The sequence below is a fragment of the Cupressus sempervirens genome, chromosome 1, assembly GCF_028749045.1.
Source record: "Cupressus sempervirens isolate cs-2001-9-10 chromosome 1, ASM2874904v1, whole genome shotgun sequence".
NCBI lineage: Eukaryota > Viridiplantae > Streptophyta > Pinopsida > Cupressales > Cupressaceae > Cupressus > Cupressus sempervirens.
In genome coordinates, this window is record NC_143118.1 from 215,013,410 (window position 1) to 215,022,007 (window position 8,598).

The following is an 8,598-nucleotide window of genomic DNA, read 5'->3' on the forward strand; positions in this document are numbered from 1 at the left end:
GCAGCGATCTATTGAATGGCGAACATCAAGTTTGATCTCGTCTTCGTTATCCGAGTCAATCCCTCGTCAATTGTAGGTGATCTTGTCACATGCAACCCCGCGCAAAGTGGCCCATCTTTTTTACATCGAAACGTCTCTGTCGTGACGGCAAGGATAGGTCAAATTAAAGTGCTCCTTTTATTAACAGAGTCACTAATTTGTGGGTGTTGTACTTCTCATTAATGAAAACAAAATCTTATATTAGCACGGTCAAGTTGTATCTTAAATATATAGCTTAAGATTGAAATCACATACGACTTTTATGCTAATAGGTTGATATCGTAATTGAGATGGCTCCCATATTAAGAAAATGACTCTTTTTTCTTTGAATTAGATCTCTTGAGGATGTGCCAACGGTTTATCAGGTGCTAAAACACTTTCCAATGAAGTAATTGAATTAATGAATTTGAACTCTTTCTCCAATCAAAGAGAGTGAACTCAATGGTTAAGAAAAGGTTGATAAATAAATTTGAAATGTACTTCAAATTATACAATATTAGTGTTTATCATGTTTCCCTCATACAATATCAACATTCATAGTCAAGATAATCCAATTATGCAAAGATTCACCTATCTCGAAAAACAAAAAAAAAAACATAATTTAGATTAAAGGGATTCTAAAAAATGTAGCTACCAACAACTCAAATTATAAAAAGAGCATTAAAAACATATCTGAGATAGTCTTGGATGTATAGAAAAGACTTTGACATAAGCCTAAAACTACTTATAAGCAACTTTATCATAAATAGTGCAATCTAAAATTTATAAATTAAAATTTGAAATCACAACCTCACTATAAATCACTTCAAGCTTGCATGCTCATGTGACCAACTCTTGCATCTAGAAATAGATGAAGTAAAGTACTCAAGAAAATAAAAAATTTGCAACCTTCCTTAAATGACATAAAAAAAGAAAGGCTTAGCAAATTACTCAAAAATAACAATAAAAAAATTTAACTTATTCTTGAGCATGAAATCCACTAATATTGAAGAAAAATGACCCCTTTTCTTATATTTATGATAAGAAATGAGGTATTCAATTTTATTGAAATTGCATTCTCAATCAGCCTTTTCATAACTATAGGTCTTGTATTTTCAAAATTAGTGAAGTCAACTCCATTCTAAACGTATTCTATAGTATTTATATACTTATCTATATCCTTGAATATCACCCATTCACAGTCCTCTTGAAATTGTAGTGCATAATTAGAAAAACCAACCTCTTGTCTCTTAATCAAAGGTTGTATGTGTCTACTTAAATTAAAAGACCCCAAGTCATCTACCTTTTCTTCTATATTATTGTCACTTTACCATCTTAAAGAAACCATCTTTAGGTATCTAGATATTCATGGTATGTAAGTCATTCTCCATAAAATGAAGCTTCAGTTGAAATCATTGTGAAAGAATAGACCTTATGTAGAGCATTGAATATTTTTATATATTTTATATTCTTTATGATTTTATCATTTAGATGAGTCAAATATAGAAACAAGTCTATCCTAAATTCCCATTAAGAAGTCTTCATACCCTTCATTCCTATTTTGTTAGGTTTCTCATAGCTAATCACTTCTTGAGTGATCACCATTACCTTAGTTTTAAAACCCTCACTTTCTAAGCCAGGACCATGCAATTTCTTCTGTAAGAATTTGATATAGCTCTAATGCCATGTAAGAATTTTCCTAAGGCAATAATGAAATACCAAGATCTATAAGCTCAAGAGATAACACAAGAGAGATAAGATATGATCAAATGAGAATGAATTAATTAGATAATTAGATTTTAGATAACTAGATGATTACATCATACAAGTGCCTTGTATATAAATGCAACTAATATGTCTAGGAGCCATACAAGAGATAAGCATAAGAACTAAGCACATGTCTAGATTATCCTCCACTATGTATAAATGTACATGCAACAATGAGAGGATAAGAATACAATAGTGTATCTCATAAAGAGATGTAGTAGACAACATGTGCTAAATTGAAGTAAAACTACTATATTGTCTACATAACAACTCATATGAATATGTAAACTCCTAGGTGTCTACATGAAAAATAATATGAATATGCATTAAACCAAGTAAACTTAAGTAAAGTCTAAATAGTAAATACTTATTTATACCAACACCCCCACTTAAGTGTAACTTAGGGAAATGTACTTAAGTTGATAAAAAGATAGATAATAATACAAGATGGGTCCTAGCTACTAGGCCATGTTAGGTACCCATGTACAAACTGCACATGCAAAAGATATGCAATGCAATCTCTCATAAAGCATAGAAAGAGGAAAAACTTCAGAGGAAAACCCTCCCTCCAAAAAGAGAGATAAGTACAATAAAAGAAAATGAAAGAGAAGAAGTCCTCATGTGAGGAAAAGATCCCCCATAGGAGAGAAGAAGTGGAAGAGAGAGACCAAGTAGCCCTGCCCCCAACCCCCCCCCCCCCCCCCCCCCCACTATGTAGAATGTACACCTGTGGTAGATGCTACAGGCTCAATGTAGAAACTCCTCCACGAGTGTAGAACAACGTTCCTCCCCTTGTCAATACTGAAAGATGACTCCTCCAAATCATGTGTACTATAAAACTCTACTAAAAAAGACAAATCAAGATCAACTAAGGATGAACATAGAACTTTTGTCAAAGACTCAGTTATCTCCTCTGAATAAAAAGTGAACTTCTCCAACTGTTGTATCAAAGGATCAACCATCATGTCAACCTTGAAAGACTAATCAAGTAGAGAATGAAGATGAGAGACATCATGCTCCCTTGCAACAATTGAAGAAGGATCATCTTCACCAAAGAGAAGATGAATATCATCAATAGTGTCTCCCAAATCTACAATTTTGGATTCCACAAACAAACTAGAAATGTCTATCAAGTAGTCATCCCAAGGAACTAAGTCTGGAAGACAATGAATATCCTACTAAACTAAATCATGTGAATCCATGACTATGTGAATACAAGCATCATCAAGAGAAATAGCTGATGTAGTGATCTCAACCAAAGAGAATGTAGCTAAAACAAGAGTTAAAAGATCTTTTGGATATAGAGGAACATGTGGATCTCCATACATCTCCAAAAGATAGATAGATCCAAATATCATTAAAATATGTTGACTTCATGTCATCAAGTGAGCCCATAACCTCCATATCCATATGTAGATAAAGTGCATGACAAATGATATTAACACTATCACCATTATATGAAAGTCCTTTCACATATGGCAATGCATTATGCTCACTTAGATAAGAGAGAACTAATTCACTCCATTGGTTATAGTTTTGTGTTGTCAAGATAATTAAATCATCCTCAGTGATAATGTATTAATCAATGCAAGCCATCCACAATAGATTCTTTGGCACTTTATATTTAGTGTGTGTACAATTATCACTTGTCAAAATAAACCAAAGTGGACTTCTAATTTTGATAGTTACAACAACAAATATGAAGCTATATATGACTCAACAAGACACAAGATCTCTCTATAATTAATTGCAAGTACCAAAATAGGACAAAAAGGACCAAATGCTAAAAGTACTATGTCCACTCAAAATTACTCCAAACTGATACTAGATCTAGATTGTAGTAAAAAAAAATGCACTTTCAAAAAAAATTGCTCCCAAATATGTGTCCATATGAACTTGAACGAAGCCTTTGAAGTTGCAAAGATTGGAATTTGTAATTTTTCAGGAAAATTTAGGAACAAAGATTACAAATAACATGTAGTAATGTGTAAATCATGCAAAATTCTAGGCCAAAAGAAAAAAAATTACTTGAAAAAAGGAGTTTGTATGAGGGAGATATCATTGTTTGACAACCACCTCTATAATTATTTTTCCTAAATCGCTGCTACCACATCTCTAAAACTCAAATGACTCTATATTTTTCATTAGATGTCCAATTTTGATGAAACAAAAGTTTATTTTGGGTTTTTTTTTACCTTTTGAAGGTGATGCCAACATCTGGTTTGCACCAACAAGCTCCAATCTTGACCTGCAAAAAAAAACTCTGCAATGGCTATGCAATGAAACTCCTATGGCTCTGATACCATGAAATAATTTGGCATAGCTTTGATACCATGTAAGAATTTACCTAAGGCAAGAATTAAATACCAAGATCTAGAAGCTCCAGAGATAGAACAAGAGAGACAAGATGTGATTAAATGAGAATGGATTAATCAGATCATTAGATTTCAAATAATTGGATGATTACATCATAGAAGTGCCCTATATATAAAGCCAACTGATATATCTAGGAGTCATACAATAGATAAGCATAAGAACTAAGCACATGTTCACCAAGAGTGGATTATCCTCCATTGGGAATGAATGTACATGCAACAATGAGAGGATAAGAATACAAAGGTGTATCTCATAAAGAGATGTAGTAGACAACATGTGCTCAATCGGAGTACAAACTGTTGCATTGTTTACATGACAACTCATATGAATATGCAAACTCCTAGGTGTCTACATGACAAGGTTAGCCTACAATAGTGGGTGCCACTTTTGTGGCACGAACAAAATTGGTGATGTTAAAAAAAAATTTAATCAAGATTGTTCATGTAAACTCTATGTTTTTATAGACCCTATTTCATTATGTGTTCATGCGAACATGATGGAAAAAGGTTCACAACTATATACATAAATTTTAAAAACATGTTCGTGTGAACATATAACATATGTTAGCACAAATCACATACAAATATTTTTTAGATAATTAGAATTGTTCTCAAGTTTTGTAATTTATTGATATTGTATATATATTATACAAATTATGTGATTGGATGATTTGATTTTGTGTTATAGGAGCCCTTTTTTTGGAGGGTTTTCCATATTGCATTTTTCTAGCCAAATTTTAGCTACAAACAAAAGAACTTTAGTCTTAGAGATGATGAAAAAATAATAACATTACAACATCTACATTTCTAGATTAAACTTTTAAACATTAATTTTCCCATAGCTTAAATAATAACTATTTTCTATGAATTATAAAAATATCACACTCCATGTTGTGATGTGGAGCCTAATCAAAATCAGAGGTTTATTCGGTGCAATTTTTTCCCCATATTATTTCTATGGGGGTTTGGGGGCAACACTCTTGCAGGGGCTTTCAAGGGTAGCACTCTGAAGCTAAAAATGACTTATATTGTAAAAGGCATTGGTTACTATTTTTTTTTCCATTGGATGACTTATTCTAGCACTAATTTTGTAAGCGACAAAAGCTTGAATAAAAAGGCCCAGGGTTACGGATTTTGTAGTGATATTGTAGCTTCTTGTGGCGGTACCGAGCTATAAGGGATTATGTATTGTAATCACTGGATAATAATAGTATTGTACTTATTGTTGGTGGATGTAACCCAAGGATTAGGTGAACCATGTTAAATCTTGTTGTCTTGTGTTCTCTTCTGTGTGATCTATTATTCTCTAATATTGGTTATATTTGCATGTAACTATTATTCATGTTTGAGGTTTAATCCTAACAAGTGGTATTCAAAGCTAGGTGGTCATCATTTTTTTTTAGCCAAATCATAATCATTTTATTTTTTATCGATCCTCTGTAGGAAGGTATCATGGTTGACTGAGAGTCTTGCAATTGAGTGGAAGCAATGGTAGACGAGGGTAAGCTAAAGGTGGAGAAGTTTAGTGGGAAAAACTTTTAGTTATGGAAGATGCAAATGGAGACTATCTTTTTTGCAAAGATTTATGGAAGTTGTTGGAAGGAAAATCCAAGAAATAAGGAGCTATGTCAGATGAGGACTAGAAGATTTTAGACAGAAAGGCACTTGGAAGCATTCGATTATGCTTGGCACCATTAGTGACATTTAATATTATAAAAGAAATGATGATAGAAGTGTTGATGCAAACCCTACCGAAATTGTATAAAAAGCCCTCTGCTTCAAACAAGATATTTCTGATGAAGCATTTATTTAATATGAAAATGATAGAAGGGGAATCTGTTGCAGATCATTTAAATGAGTTTAATAATGTTACTAGTCAGTTATCTTTTGTGGGTATTAATTTTGATGAAGAAATTAGGGCTCTCTTGATTTTTTGTTCTTTGCTTGAAAGATGGAATGGCTTGGTAATGGTTTTAAGTAATTATGTTTCTTGATCTAATATTCTAAAATTTGATGATGTAATTGGTGTTATTTTGTGTAAAGAAACTCATAGGAAACCTCAAGTGGATCTACATCAGGAAGTGCTTTGAATGCCCAAAGCAAAGGCAGAATGATTGAGAGAGGAAATCATTCTCGAAATCATGGGAAATCAAGAGGAAAGTCAAAGAGGAAGAGGTATCAATCCAAAGGATCAAGAGATTATTGGTACTGTGGTAAACCAAGGCATAAGAAGAAAGATTTTTGGACTCAAAAGAACAATGAAGGAGATAAACTAGAAGGGAACAAGGAGGAAAATGTGGTTAAAAACAAATCCGAAGAGGATACTTTGCTTCCATCTTTAGAAAGTGTTAAAGATTTATGGGTTTTAGATTCTAGTGCTTCATTTCATGCTACACCTCATAAAAATTATTTTATTGATTATGCCCAAATGGATTTTGGGCTTGTTTATTTATGGGATAATGAACCCTGTCATATTATTGAAAAGAAAAAAGTTAAGATTAAGTTGCAGAATGGGAATCATTGGCTACTACATGAAGTAAGACATGTTCCAATGTTGAGTAAGAATTTAATTTTAGCGGGCTAACTTGTTGATGAGGGTTGTGTAGTTACTTTTAATAATAAAAATTCAAAGGTTTCAAAAGGTTTCCTTGTAGTAGCAAAATTTGTGAAAGTAGGCACCTTATATCTTTATACAGGTCGTATTGTTCCTTCTACTTTGATTGCTTCAGAGAAAAATGAAAGTCTAGGAATAGTTGTTGTTGTTGAGTAGGGAGAACAAATAGTTGTAGTAGATTCTGACATAGTGTTGTGGCACAAAAAAGTTGAGCACATGAGTGAAAAAGGTATGAAAGTACTTCATTCAAAGAAATTTTTACTAGGTTTGAAATGTGTTAATATGGATTTGTTTGAAAGTGTTGTGTATGGAAAGCAAAAGAGAGTGAGTTTTGTGAAGACTAGGAAGGAAAAGAAAAGTGAGAGATTAGAGCTTGTGCATACAAATGTATGGGGACCAACTCAAGTATCTTCTCTTGGTGGCTCTCATCATTATGTTATATTTATTAATGATGCAACTAGAAAAGTATGGGTTTATTTCTTTAGACAAAAATCTAATGTATTTCAAAATTTTAAGAAATGAAAATGCTTGGTTGAAAATGAGACTGGTAAGAAATTAAAATGTTTCAAATCTGGTAATGGTGGTGACTATTATAGTCATGAATTTGAAGATTATTGCTCCACTAATGGTATTCATAGACAGAGAACTATTCCAAGGATTCCATAGGGAAATGGAGTGGTTGAATATATGAATAGGACTATAATGGACTGTTCAAGAAGTATGAGGTTGCATCTAGGGTTGCCCTTCAACATGTGGGTGAAGGCTATCAATACTATTGCATATTTGATTAATAGAGGTCCTTATACTCCTTTGGATTGTGGTATTCTAGAGGAAGCATGGACTGGTAAGAAGGTGAGTTATTCTTTTCTCAAAACCTTTGGTTGTGAAGCATTTTCTCATATAGATTTTGAAAATAGAACCAAGCTAGAAGCTAAGTCAGAGAAATGTGTATTTTTCAGATAGGCATTAATGAATTTGGTTATAGGCTTTGGGATTTTGAAAATTATAAAATTTTAAGAAGTAGAGATGTCATATTCAATGAGAAAGTGTTGTACACAGATCTATTGCTGCAACATGAGAAGAAAGAAAGTGATTATGTAGTGGCATTGATTTTGATGCAATATTTTCTCCTGTTGTTAAAATGACTTCTATTCACATTGTTTTAAGTACTGTGGCTACTGAAGATTTTCATTTGGAACAGCTTGATGTTAAAACAACCTTTCTTCATGGTGATTTGGATGAAGAGATATCTATGGCACAACCACATGGATTTGAGGTCAAAGGTAAGGAGAATTTAGTGTACAGATTCAAGAAAAGTTTATATGGCTTGAAGCAAGCGCCTCAGCAATGGTGTCTAAAATTTGACAGGTTTATGCATGAGCATGGATATAGTAGGTGTCATTTAGATCATTGTGTTTACTTTATGAGGCTAGATAATGACAACTACATTATTTTATGTTTATATGTTGATGATATGCTTGTAGCTAGATCTAACATGGATCACATTAAGGGGCTAAAATTCCAATTAATACATGCATTTGCTATGAAGGATTTGGGGGCAACAAAACAAATCCTTGGTATGAACATTTGCAGAGATAGGAAGAATATGAAATTGACTTTATCTCAGGCTAATTATATTGAGAAGGCATTGCAATGTTTCTCTATAGTGAATGCTAAAGTTGTTAGCAGACCTTTACCTAGTCATTTGAAGTTGACTAAAGAGATGTGTCAAAAGACACAAGAAGAGGAGGATAAGATATCCGAGATACCTTATGCTTCAATTGTAGGAAGTTTGATGTATGATATGGTATGTACAAGGCTAGA